The sequence below is a fragment of the Sinocyclocheilus anshuiensis genome, unplaced genomic scaffold (assembly GCF_001515605.1).
Source record: "Sinocyclocheilus anshuiensis isolate Anshui unplaced genomic scaffold, SAMN03320099.WGS_v1.1 scaffold683, whole genome shotgun sequence".
NCBI classification, from domain to species: Eukaryota; Metazoa; Chordata; class Actinopteri; order Cypriniformes; family Cyprinidae; genus Sinocyclocheilus; species Sinocyclocheilus anshuiensis.
In genome coordinates, this window is record NW_015548218.1 from 135,946 (window position 1) to 150,694 (window position 14,749).

The 14,749-nt window shown below is 38.9% G+C and overlaps 1 protein-coding gene across 2 annotated transcripts in view; it reads left to right on the top strand.

The window, feature by feature from the left end:
- The window catches only part of LOC107654084 (neurexin-1a-like), a 192,097-nt gene that overhangs the window by 33,005 nt on the left and 144,343 nt on the right, over nt 1–14,749 (top strand). The gene's annotated exons all lie outside the window — the stretch shown is intronic.

The window sequence follows — 14,749 nt, forward strand, 5'->3', positions numbered from 1 at the left end:
TACTACTAGGTACTTATACTATATTGACTGGGTTAAATAGAATTGCATTTCTAAAAAGAGACTAAAATACAATTTTCATTTTCTAAAATTAGACTAAATGTCATCAGTTTTCGTCGACTAAAACTAGACTAAAATGTCATCAGTTTTCGTCGACTAAAACTAGACGAAAATAGTCATGGATAATTCTGACTAAAATAAGACTAAAATGCTCAGACTTTTAGTTGACTAAAACTTGACTAGACTAAAAAGAGTATGAACGTGACTAAAACTAATAAAAACTAAAATGACAGCTTCACACAAAGACTAGACTAAAACTAAAATTAAAACAGGCCGCCAAAAACAACACTACTAGGCAACAGTGACGCGTATCTTCAAACGCGGGAAAAAGTCGCAAAAGCAGAAATTATGCGCCGTCTGTAATGCAAACGGTCAATTTGACCGCTTTGGCCATTCAAGGTAGAAATACTCAGAACTCTTTTGCGTTTTGTAATTTTAATAAAATAACAATGTTATATAAAATATACACATATTTAGGAAAAGTCAGGGTATTATTGTTATATGGGTTTTATTTCAACAAAGTTATTACATTTCAAAATTTAAAAACGGTCAAATGACTGCCTTAGTAGTTCTAGTGTTAAATAGAGTGCCTGAGGTGCTGATTGGCAACAGGTATGGGTGATCAGGCTGAGGAGTGTGAGCAGACTGAAGACTGTGGCCACTTCCACACGAAGCCAGATATTTCACTATCCGATCTTTTGTTGCCTCGTTCTAAAAGAAAGTAAACACGGCATCATCTCAAGACATCTGCGTACACACGAAACCACTGAAACCATCTCAAAATGTGTAACCGACTCAAACTCTGCCACAGAGATACACTAAAAATGGAGAAGAAGACTTGGAGCATGTGCATAAACCTTCCGCACTATATACAAACCCAACACAACAACAAACAAGATTTTGCTTTAGTAAAGCTAATAGGCTCAGTAGCTTCTGCAGCATGAACACAAGCATGTAGTGCGCCATTGTTGTTGTTGTTGCTGTTACGTGATGTAACTCGACTAGGGTCGAGACATGGGGTGATGACATCATCGTTTCACAAAATATATGGATTGGCTGTACACATGAAAATACAAGGGTGTTGTTTTCAGATTTATCCACTCTGGAACCTGGTTTCAAAAAATAGAGATTTCAGGGTCTCAAAACGCCAGATCCATCTGGACGAAACACTACGTATACAGCTAAACGCGTCTCCGTGTGGACGGGCCCTCTGAGAGTGATAATGGTGTGGGAGAATTGGTGAATCCATGACAAGCTTAACACTGACCCACATTTTTTCCAATTCAAATTTGTGTGGGGGGTAGGGTGACCATACGTCCTCTTTTTCCTGGACACATCCTGGCCATGTAATCACCTTTTAGCCACTATTTACAACAAAACCTTTTTTGTGAACTTTTCTGTGATTTGTCATATCTGACCTGTGCTGGCAAAATGAGTCACAATAAGCAAATTTTCAAAAATGAGTTATTTGTATTTTCAGTATAGGTTCAGTATACGTAATAGGTTGTTTTCAAATGAGTATTAACCATAACATTAACCTAACCTAAACTAATCTAACCATAACATGTATTTCCAAACTGCTGTGATATGTACGGCAGCCAACATAATAAACTTGTCACGCTGGGTTTTGTTTCATGTTCATGTTTTCATGTCTTTTATTTTGTAGTTTGGCCACAGTCATGTTCTCTCTCATGTGATTTCCCTTGCTCCCCATGTGATCATGTCATGTGCTACCCTTGTCTGTGCATTATGTTCTGATTGGTTCCTTGGTTGCATGTGCCATGTTCTCATAAGGTGCGTTCGACTTCATGCGGCGGCGCGCAAACCGATCGGCGGCTGACTTGAAGCAGTGCATGCCGGCTCTGTTTGTGTGTCACATGTTCTCCTCTAGTATTTAAGCCCTCTTGTTTGCCATGTTAGTTTGTTGTGTATTGAATGTATGTAACCTGCTGTTGGTGAGTGTTTTGGTCAAGTCTGCTCATGCTATGGTTATGTCTGCTCATGTTCGTGTCTAGTCTTTGTTTTGTATTTGCTCACGTTGGATGGAATAAAATTGCACATGGGTTCTTAACTTGCCTCCAGTGGGATTTGTTACAAAACTTTATAAACTCTTCCCCTTTTTGTTGCAAATTATTACCAAATATCCCATCAAGTGTTTACCCTTAGATGGTTAATGTAATAGTCCTTACTATGCCAAAACTACTGTGAGACCAGTGAATAATCAAGATGCGTCTTAGTATGACTTTTTTTTTTTCCCGGTGCAGTCTCTGTAATGTAGTGTAGTGACTTGAAACTACTGGGCTTGAGACCACCATGAGCACATGCCATAAGACCACCGGACTTGGAACGACTGGACTTGTGACTACTTGGATGGACCTGACCCTTGATGTTGGCTTTAGGATGGATGTGTCCTTGTTTGTTGCAAGCATAAGGGTGAGCGTGTGGTCTGTGGGAGGCATGGCAGTCATGATGCAGGGTTCTGTCATGGGTTCTGGAGCTGAAGCTGATACTGAAAGGGCGGAATTGAAAAGAGTCTAAGGCCTCGGAAAGACAGAAGTAAACTGTGGAGGCCTTGTAGAAACTAGATCGATGTGACCAAGGTCCTACTCCACTTCTCCCACGATAAAGGAAGATCGATTCAGTTTAACAGCTAGTTGTAGAAACTGGCAGAGTGTCCCTCGATGACCATTGGCAGACAGCATTGAGGGATCTGAAGGGTTTGTTAATGCCAGGACTGAATAAACCAATTGGAATATTTTCCTCATACTTTACTTTATTTGACAGATGTAAAAATTCACAAATGTGTACCTTAAGTAAAAGATCATCCTGGTTGTGGCTGACGAGGTTAAATCCCAAAGTGATAAAATCCATACCTTCCGAGTTCAACATAAGGGGGTGGTCTTCTGTCATGTTGCAAATAGGCAGAGGCAACTAAACTCAATTGCATGGTTTATTGGAAGGTAGTTGGTGGAGGATATGTGCAGGTAAGTAGATGAAACACTAGGTCAAATGCACTTAACTGGTGACAACAGTCCTTTCTATGCATCTGGAGATTAGTGGCAATAGAGTATTTGGAACAAACACAGAGGAACACTGGAGAACAATGATGGAGGAATACAGAGGAGTTACAACGAGGAGATGAAACGGGTAAGTAATTCCACAGGTAAGAAAAAAGGAATCTGAACAGTCTTGTGGGTAACATCGATAAGACTAGAAAATGACAGTGTGTGGAAACTGGATTAAGTGCATTATCAACAGATGATTACTCTGCAGGAAACTACATTACCCACAATCATTACCAAGGAAAAGGAACGACTGTGGAAATACATAAAGCACAGTGGTAACAGTGACTTCTCTGAATGGTGGATCTCATTTGGAGTTCCAAATTAAGCATCATTTGAAAAAAAAAAAAAGAAATGAAAAAAAAAAAACTTGGAGTTCAGGGACCCAGTGTGGGAGCTAAGATAAACACTGTTTTATATTTTCTAAAATATTACTGTATATATCGCCAAATGTTTTTGGATTTTACCTTTGCTTTGCTAGATTAAGTTGAGGTCATGTTCCTTCATCCATGCATGTCCGTCTGACAGTCCTAGATCCATGCAGCTACCATTGACTTGTTTGGTTGAAATGAAAAGTAAAGCTGCATGCTATCAGTGTAGCAGTAGTAGAAATCAGGTGCCTGTAAAATAGGTCTAAAAAATGTAGTATACATTGTCTTCTGGATAGTCACTCACCTCCAACACACCTGCCTGTAAGTTTCAAGTGATCTCAAGGAGTGAGCTCAAGGATCTTGATTAGCTGGTTCATGTATGTTTAATTAAATGTTTAAATAGAACTCTTCTAGAAACTGGCCCTCTCAGAGCAGAATTGGAGACCTCTGATGTAGTATGGAGATACTGTTTTTTTGGAGATGTATTCATTGTCTCTTTTGACAATACAGCTGTTTATTGTGCAAAAGTGCTGTTCATCATACAAGCAACGACGAACAGCACTTACATTTAAGTTTAAAAAAATGTAAATGTACAAATGGAACACCAGCAAAGATTAATTAATGTTGTAAAGAGGTTGTTTATTGTTAGTTCACACTATTAAGAAATGTCAACAAATTAAACCGTTAATGTTATGAAAGGCACTATTATAAGTATAAGTTAACATACTGGGTGTTTCCATGCCTACGGCCCAAAACACTGAAACAAGGTCCAGCGTTCCCACTACCCTACAATGGGACAAGCGGTTTAGAGAATGGATGGATGTATGGATAAGTTAACATTAATAAAGATTAACTAACACTTTATACAGATCTTTGTCCACTGTTCGTTTATATTAGCTAATGCATTAACTAATGGAGCAGATGATGATCTTCAGTAGAAAGTTGTGCTAGTTTATGTTTTAAATAATCTCTGTAGATTGCCGTGTGCCTTTGAACTATAAGGCTGAATTGGAAATCAGAAATTAAATGATTAATACAAGAAAAGTTGCAATTGGATTTGCAGTTTAAGTTATGTCATTACTGGTATGAGATACCAACATTGTCAATGTTGGGGTAAGAATAGTTAATTCCCATTAACACTGTTCTCTTTTTAGTAGATAGATACCAAATGCATGTCTTACTGCTGCTCAGTGACCCAGTGTGGGAGCTAAGATAAACACTGTTTTATATTTTCTAAAATATTACTGTATATATCGCCAAATGTTTTTGGATTTTACCTTTGCTTTGCTAGATTAAGTTGAGGTCATGTTCCTTCATCCATGCATGTCCGTCTGACAGTCCTAGATCCATGCAGCTACCATTGACTTGTTTGGTTGAAATGAAAAGTAAAGCTGCATGCTATCAGTGTAGCAGTAGTAGAAATCAGGTGCCTGTAAAATAGGTCTAAAAAATGTAGTATACATTGTCTTCTGGATAGTCACTCACCTCCAACACACCTGCCTGTAAGTTTCAAGTGATCTCAAGGAGTGAGCTCAAGGATCTTGATTAGCTGGTTCATGTATGTTTAATTAAATGTTTAAATAGAACTCTTCTAGAAACTGGCCCTCTCAGAGCAGAATTGGAGACCTCTGATGTAGTATGGAGATACTGTTTTTTTGGAGATGTATTCATTGTCTCTTTTGACAATACAGCTGTTTATTGTGCAAAAGTGCTGTTCATCATACAAGCAACGACGAACAGCACTTACATTTAAGTTTAAAAAAATGTAAATGTACAAATGGAACACCAGCAAAGATTAATTAATGTTGTAAAGAGGTTGTTTATTGTTAGTTCACACTATTAAGAAATGTCAACAAATTAAACCGTTAATGTTATGAAAGGCACTATTATAAGTATAAGTTAACATACTGGGTGTTTCCATGCCTACGGCCCAAAACACTGAAACAAGGTCCAGCGTTCCCACTACCCTACAATGGGACAAGCGGTTTAGAGAATGGATGGATGTATGGATAAGTTAACATTAATAAAGATTAACTAACACTTTATACAGATCTTTGTCCACTGTTCGTTTATATTAGCTAATGCATTAACTAATGGAGCAGATGATGATCTTCAGTAGAAAGTTGTGCTAGTTTATGTTTTAAATAATCTCTGTAGATTGCCGTGTGCCTTTGAACTATAAGGCTGAATTGGAAATCAGAAATTAAATGATTAATACAAGAAAAGTTGCAATTGGATTTGCAGTTTAAGTTATGTCATTACTGGTATGAGATACCAACATTGTCAATGTTGGGGTAAGAATAGTTAATTCCCATTAACACTGTTCTCTTTTTAGTAGATAGATACCAAATGCATGTCTTACTGCTGCTTTGCTCCAAGAAGCTTTGTTGAAACAATTATTTTCTCAATGCACCTTCAGCATGCAGACCATTAATGAGGTTCATATTGTAAATTATACAACAACTACATTTAGGATCCCTATTCCATATTTCAGGGATGTTTACTGCTTTTCATGTTTGAAATTATTGGTGTTAAACGTTAATCTTGGCCTATAATGTACAGTCTTGCCAGCTTCTCTAAATGATGTAGGAACAGAAGTCACTATTATCTAGAATCAGAATGTCTCAGGTTGCGACTGTAGCCATGGCTCCCTGAAAAGGAACTCAATGTTTTGTCTGAAGGAGCGATGTTTTGGGAATGCTATGTGACTGCGTCTTGAAGCATGTGTGTAATCAGTCCAATGGCATGGTGCACGTAGTGTGACTAGGAAGGTATAAAGCATATCCGGACCAAACAATGTCAGCTTCTGATTGTTGTGTCATTGGAAGTAGCGACACTTTGGAAACAATAATACCCACTCCACCGTACTGACAAGCGACTGTCTAGTGTACCTCATGGCGAGCACAATTAAGACATGGACACCTGGGACCCTGGTGTGGAGTCAAAATTTATCATGTAGAACATCAAAATATGTGCAGCGAGGTCTAGCCCACTGCATCACACACATCTTGCAGGGATATCCCTGACAATAAGGCTTATGAAGCTGCCATACTTCTTGTTAAGTGGGCCCTGACTGCCAAAGGTGAAGTCTGTCTATTGGCTTCATATGCTAGAGAGATAGCCTCGACTATCTTACTCATTCTCTGCTTGGATGCTGGGGTCCCTCATGTAGAGGATGTTCCTAAGCACATGAACGCTTTATTTTCAAAAAATTCTTAAGTTGTGGAAAGAAGCTATAGTTGTGCCTGTAGGGAAGACAAGTTATCCTAAGACTCTAAATGATTTTAGACCTGTTGCTCTGACATCATTGGTGATGAAATGCTTTGAGAAATTTGTCAGGGATGAACTTTTATTGAAAATTCAAAATCTTTTAGATCCGTTGCAGTTTGCTTACCAGGCCAGAAGGGGAGTTGAAGATACCTCATCCACCCTGTTAAATATGATTATGAAACATCTGGAGTAGGGGTGTCCCCGACTAAGGATTTACATAGTCGAATCGGAATTTTCGCAAAATGTCCAGTCCAGTCAGACATTCGACAGTCATAATTACTGATGTAAACACACAGGAAAAATGTGTAACGGACGCCTCGCAGATACAAACGGGGTAAATAATGTTTTATGTTTTGATTAAAAGATAGTTAACATTAAACGTAGGGCTAACCCCAAATAGTAGACTAATTGTTAGTCGACCAGAAGAGGCTTGGTCGACCAACATTTTATTAGTCGCTTAGTCGCAAAAAAAATAAATAATAATAATCCACATTGGCGAAGTCACGCAGATCATTAACAGCTGGTCTATGTGGTAGGCTAATACAGTACCTCGGGCAGGACATCCAAACGCTTGCCTATCATCGACCTCAAATATGGTTTATCTGAAATATGTAAGTATTAGCAACTTTACATGGCTGCTCAATCTGATGTTAACCTAGAGAAATGTGTGCTTTAGTGTCTGTGTGGAGCGTGAAGAGTAGCGCGCTCACTGCATGACAGACGGCGGCGCCTGTGCACTCACTTGCTCTTAAAAATACTCCCTCATTTTTGCTCACACAGATAAGAGTTATACATCTTTCAAATTTGTAAAGACTCTACGTTTATTTGTGTGCACTCACAATAACATCAGAACATTGCGCTTTTGTAAAATAATGAAAGCACACATGATGCGCTTTCTGCCATCTCTCTGTGCACTTGAGCGCGAAACTCTGTATATATCTTTGCCTTACAGACATTAAAAATATATCTTTAGAGAGTGAAATGTCTACTTTCAAATAAACCAATTCAAATGGAAGACTAACATTCTCAGATTATGTAATCCGTATGAAACATGCATGCGCATCACTACAGCGGAGATGACGAGTCGGTGTCGCCGACTTCATCTCTTAAACTGAAAACAAAAAAGCACTAGTTTATCAGTGAATTATTCAAATGTTAAAGCAGCCTCCTTACTGTTTTTCCCTGACACCTTCATAATCATTACTTCTGCCGGTGCGCTGTGGCAAGCTTTATGCGTTTGCTTGAGCGCTTATTAGGCTATGTAGGCAATTAAAGGCTCATTATAATGATTTAAATGGTTTATTAATAAACGTGCGATTAGTCGACTAATGCTTAAAATGAACGACTACTAGTTGACCAGAAAAATCCTTATTCGAGGGCAGCCCTAATTAAACGTAGCGAAACCCTAAGAATTCACAACATTTTTTACAATAGTGCTCTCATCATAACGTTATGTAGCCTATGTGACAGTATTATTAATGTTCTGCATTTCTGTTTTGAGCTGCGCACGCTGAAGATGACCAGTAGAATGAAACATTTGATAGCAGGTTTTTAATCAATGGGATTTAACTCATCGTTTATCTCATATAGAATATGCTTCGTTATTTATACAACATAACATTAATATTACGACTTATAGCTATCTGCACAAAATGCCCCGAATGCACATGTGTCTGTGTGGCTCTGAATGAACTTTTGTGGACGCGTTCTTCACGCAACAACGTGCAGAAACACGGCAACTAAACTTTTAAAATTCACAGCGTTTTATTATAATAGTGTTCTCATTATAATGCTGTGTATATGACAGTCCCAGTCATAGTTAGGCCTATTAATATTCTGCATTGTTGTTTGTACTGCTCGCGCTGCGCACTAAAGAGATAATCACCGTACAATGAAGCGTTTCAGCCTACTGCAGCGTTACTCAACCAAATGCATCTTATATGAGATAAATAATATATACAAAATATATAAGCCGGCTGAAATGTTTTGAAATCACTTGTACCCTACCTGATCTAAAAAAAATCCAGTCTTTCACTCTGCCTGTGTCAATTTGAGTCTTTGTTAAAGTTTTAAATCCCTGCTCCTCTGTCGGTCACGGATTATGGAAAGTGAAACTTAAATCTATAAGGGGTGGTTGGATTTATTCATGCACGTTAAAATATTTATTTAAAGCTTCTTTCTTTTCAGATTTTTATTTGCAGCATTATCTTAATAGGCTGTATATTAACTTATTAGGAGAAAACTGGTAGTTCTATGTGAAATCAGCACCCCCATGTAGCCAAAATGGCATGATCATAACACCTCTGTGAATATTTGACTGTGAGGTTGGTAGTCGAATCAGGCTTCTCCTATCGAAGTATTGAATCGTCGACTATTCGGGATCACCCCTAATCTGGAGGGAAGTAAAACCCATGTTAGATTGCTTTTTGTAGATTTTTCATCAGCTTTTAATACTATTCAGCCCCATGTTTTAATAAAGAAATTAATTTCAGAGTTTAAATTAGAATTGAAGATAGTGGGGTGGTTATTCGATTTTTTAAGTGATAGAATGCAGAGAGTGAGAGTAAACAGCACCTTCTCAGATACCCTTATTACGTCAACAGGCTCTCCTCAAGGATGTGCTCTCTCGCCCTTGCTCTACATTTTATATACTAGCGATTGTGTGAGTAAACACACAGACAGGTTCATTTTAAAATTTGCTGATGATACTGTTATTGTTAGTCTGTTGACTAAGGATGAGAATTGTCATGGTCCAGTGGTGAATGATTTTATGACATGGTGTAACAGTGCTTTTTTGCAAGTAAACATACAAAAGACCAGAGATATGGTAATTGATTTTAGATCTAGTCCTCCAGCTCCTCAACCTGTAGTTACAAGTACCTTGGGCTTATCATTGATAATAAGTTGCGTTTTGATACTCATGTTGAAGCAGTATGCAAAAAAGGCCAGCAACGGTTACACCGTCTTCGGAGGCTCTCTACTTTTAATATTAGTAGGACTCTTATGACCATGTATTATAAATCTTATATTGAATCTGTACTTTACCAAACCAACAGCATATAGAAAAGCAATGTAAATGTTAAACATCTGAGTTTATTAAATGGCATTGTCAACCAAGGTAGTAAGATTATCGGCATTAAGCAGACTGGGTTATCAACTAGTTTTGAAAGGTTTGTTTTACAGAAAGCTACAACTATTCTTGCAGATTGTACTCGTCCACTGTTCCATGAGTTCAAAATGCTTCCTTCTGGTATACGGTATATTATGCCTAAACTAAAAAGCAATCGGTACAGACATTCTTTTATTCCCACTGCTGTAAGGCTTTTAAATCTGTAAGATGTCAGAATGTTGTGATGTTATTTTTGTTTGTGTGTTTTGTATGATGTTTACAAATTTTATGGTGCACCAATAATCGGCCTTTGGGCTTATAATAAATTTGAACCTTGAACACTGAACCTTGAACCTTGAACAACTGATCAGTTATACACCAAAGAGCAGCTCTGTGAACATAAGCATCCAATGCCCTAGCTTGGCATAGCAGATTTAGTTTTTCTTGGTCCGTTGTCCGGAAGGGGAAGGACAAAAGGCCTGCAGCACAATCAGTCACGCCACATTAGTGGGGACTTTAGGGACTTACTTCGGTCTTTTGTGTAGAATGGCTTTGACCATACCAGGTGCAAACTCTGAGCATGATGGGGCAACCGACAGGACATGAAAGTCTCCTACTTTCTTAAGAGATGTTATTGCCAGAGAAAACAGTTTTTCATTCTTCTGGAACAGATTCCATAAGCTTAAACAGAGCCATAGACAGACCTTACACAACAGTCGACAGATCCCAGGCTGGTTACTCTCATTCCGCTTGCAGGCCTCAGCCTTGAAGTACCACGGAGGAAACGTGACACCAGCAGGTTTCTTCCCAATGACTCACCAACCAAAGGTGTGTGGTAAGCAGCTATGGCTGCCATGTAGACCTTTTAAAGTGGAGGAACCTCCTGCAGGAACTCCAGCATTGAACTGATCAGGCGGTTACCTGGGTCCAGCTGGCGATTTCTGCACCATAAAGTGAAAATAGTCCACTTCAGGGCATACAGTTTCCTCATGGAGGGAGCTCTGAAGTGAAGTATGGTCTCAACAACCTCAGTTGAAAGACCTATGAAAGTCTATAAGTTGTCCCCCCTCAGAGGCAAAACCCATAATTGACACAAATATGAGCAGAGGTGAAGACTTTTACCCCCTTTATCTGCCTGATACAAAAAAGTGCCTCCTGAAAGTGCCAATAGTGATGTTCATTTTGATTGTTTTTCCTGACAACTGATGCTTGTTAACTGATCAACCATTACATGGCAAGATTGTGACCTACTGTAAAGACCACAAATGTTTTTCCCTAGAGGTTTAGTTTTTCATGCGCAAATAGCAGCATAAACAACAGAACATGAGGATTCACACATCATAACATTACGCACCTGCAGCACTTTTGTGAATGGAGAAAAATTAAATAAAATATATAAAAGGAAAAAATATATAGAACTATATGAAATATATATATTCACAGAAATAACTGATTAGCAAAATGAAAGGGAAAAAAAAAACCTATGTGACAAATATGCATTTTTTGTGACGTGTTCCACAAACAAATTCACAGAAACCATGATGGCAGAAAGTGCATCCTGTATGTTGTGCATCCTGTATGTATGCACAATATTTTGTTTTTATTGTTAGTGGACACGCATAAAAGTATTTACAGTTTTAAATGATATCTTATTCTTATCTGTACAACCAAATGTGATGAAGTATTTTGTTTCCAATGTTTGTTGTCAACATGACCGGTGTCTGAACCATGTGTGAAAACACTCCAAATCCTTTGGACCGTGCAACCCTTGACGTCAAGCAGAGCGCCCAGAAGTATAAGAGGGCAACTGCAATGCACGTCATCAACTTCTTTTGTCTTCAGGATCCATTTGTTTGTGTACGTGTGAAGGATAATGTTATTGAGTAGAACTCTGCGAAACATTTTAGGTAGTGTGTGCCTCCATTTGAGGACCTGAGGACATGCATGATTGATGCGTTTTTTTATTAAGTTTTCGAGGAAACTGCATGTGCTCATTGTAAAAATTTCTCAGTGGTATAGAAACAGTTTGCACTGTCCCTATTCTCATGGGATGTGGGATGTTCAGACTCTTGGGTGGAACACCGTCAACTTCTAAGAGAGACTGGATGTGCCAGGTATGATATATTCGCAAGACTGACTGAAAGAGACAGGTAAGAAGATTTTATTTTAGGTTCTCTTCTGAGGGATCGTAGTCAGTGTTTACTCGAGCATGTTAGGCTCTCAAGGGAGTCAAAGGCTCTCATAGCGACACATTCTATATTGTTCTCGTAGGTTTCTTTAAAAAGTGTTCGAAGCTGATGCTTAAAGTAAGCACGCTTAGCTTTTGAGGGAGTTAAATGCATGTTGTGTGATGTGGTCATAATAATGGGTTCTACCTGGGCTTGACTCTCTCTTGAGGGATGAGAGTTGAGTTCCTACACTCTGTGGTTTGGTTCCAGAGGCCGCCATTGTGGTGAGGCATGTGGGATTGAGCACAGGGGTTGTAGGCGGGGCATGGGAGGAGTATAATGTTCTGTTCGAGCTCCTCTCGTTACCTCCAGTACTGCTCAAAACAGTATTGGAGGTACCCCCTCAATTGAATGCAGTATGTGAGATAAACGGTCCTTCTGTGTCTTGGGAGATGTTTAATGACAGTCCTCACTGGTACCTCATTGGAAGGGATGTCCCTTCTCATAAGCAAACGAGTTAGGGTTCCTCACTCCCTCTCTTAAGCAGAAGTTTATTAATGATATACCTGTTAAAGAATGGTTTCTTTTGATGGCTATCCCTTTTTATGAAGATTGTAGCAAGATGCCCCTCCCCAGTGATTTTGGGTTTTAAGTAGGGTTCCTTGCTCTCTTCTTAGGAGCATCTCAGCTCGGGCTGCCTCCAATATATTTACTGTGGCCCAGCTGTAACATCATAAAAGTTACTAGCTGTCTAAGGACAGTTACCTCTGACAAGCTGCTTTTTGGCCAGGTGAAGCAAGAAGTCCCTCACTAAAGTACAGTATGAATATTGAAGTAGGGTTTCTTGCTCCATTCTCATAATACATGCTAGGTCGGGCTGCCTCCCCAGAAATGGTAGCTGTCTGAGCATAGTTTCCCTTTGATGAGCTGATCATTGGCTTGGGCTGTTTCCCTTGTAATTAGAGGGTTTCATGTAGATGGCCCCGTTGTCTTTAGAAATTATAGCTGTTTGAGGATAGTTGTGTTCCCAACTTGGCTGAATCGGATATCCCTTCCTAAATATTATGTGTTGGTTGGGTTCCCCATTTGCCCTAAGGTGTTTTAGCTGTCTGGAGCATCATTGGCGTACCCCTTTTTGAATCGGTTTGCCTACTTCTTTTGGTGCTCTCTCACCAGGTGGACAAGCATGCACCGCAGCATGGCACAGTGGCTATTTTGCTCCCCATAGTGTTCACTAGAGGCAATGTGAGTTCCCTTGAAGGGGAATGTCTCAGGCTACGCATGTAAACATGGTTACATGTTTAACCCGAGACGTTTGGATTGATGTTTATATGGTTTTAAATTTATAACAAATGCCAATATAAATTGTTTTATTTTATAATTTTATTCTACAATTTTATAGCTATTCATGTTTTTAATTCTTGTTCACCTGTTCGTATTCAGTTCATTATCTTGCCTACTTAAATTCCTCTGTCTTCTTTCTTTGTCCGTTATTGTTACATTGCTGTTTTCCCTGTGGCTCTACCTGACCTTGTTTTATTTAATAAATACTTTTGTTTTTGGAACTTTGTTGCACCCTCCTTCATCTTTTGACATCATCTTTTGTATTTTACATGATTTCTGAATGTAACAAATTGCACTTTTTTTTTTTTTTTTGAAATATTGACTGATATGTCTAGTTTCTTTAAATAACCTTTTAACTGATTAACTGATAGTGTTAATTGGTCAAATTTCTTACTGTCGGTTAATGGTTAACAAATTATTAACCGACCATTAATTATGGTCATCCCTAGATGCCACATATTCTTCATTTGAAAATGTGTTGCCAAAGGTAAAATATTCTGCTTATAGTGTATAATATTAATAAAGTATTTTCATATAAGAAATACTAGAATAATATAATTGTTTGCAACAATTATGAGGTTAGCGTGATTTTAATGTACGATCAATATATCTTCCTCCTTTATGAGATTAGCCTTCTTCCTCTTCTTGGCCGGGTTATGTTTCTCCATGTTGTAAACTGTAGGGCTAAGGCTTCTAAATCAGGGCATTTTTAGGGGTGTGATTTTTAAATGACAATTATTTTCAGCTGCCACATTTATCAGTATCGGATCTTTTGTATGATGGGATACAAATCTTTCATGAACCACACGTGAACTCTGTCGTAATTTGATCTGTGTGCTCATATAAATGAGGGCCAAGGAGAGCAGCTTGCCCTGAGATCACAGAAGGATCTGATGTGCCCCTTTGTAAAGTGGATGCAACCACAGACTTCCCTGGTGATTTATGTAAGAGACCACCAATGTGTTGTCTGTGCGGACAAGCACATGATGGCCCCTCAGGTCTGGGAGAAAGTGCTTCAAAGCTAGAAAAACACCTTTCAACTCCAGTCAGTTTATATGCAATGAGCACTCACTCATGGTCACTCCCCAGCCTGTGAAGTATGTGGCTGTCGTAAGCATTGTATGATGACAAGGAGATTCCAGCAAGAGACCCTGGGACAAGAACCGAGGTTTCTTCCACATAAACAAGGTACAAAGTCACCTGCTCGTAACCTTGATCATGCAGAATGCCAAAATGTATCATGTTGAATGCAGCTGCCATCAGACCTAACAGACACTGCAACTGTGACAGTGAGTGACTGGCCTAGCTTTAGCTAGTTTATGGCTGCAAGGATTGAATTGATATGAGCGGGAGACAGACTTGCCTGCA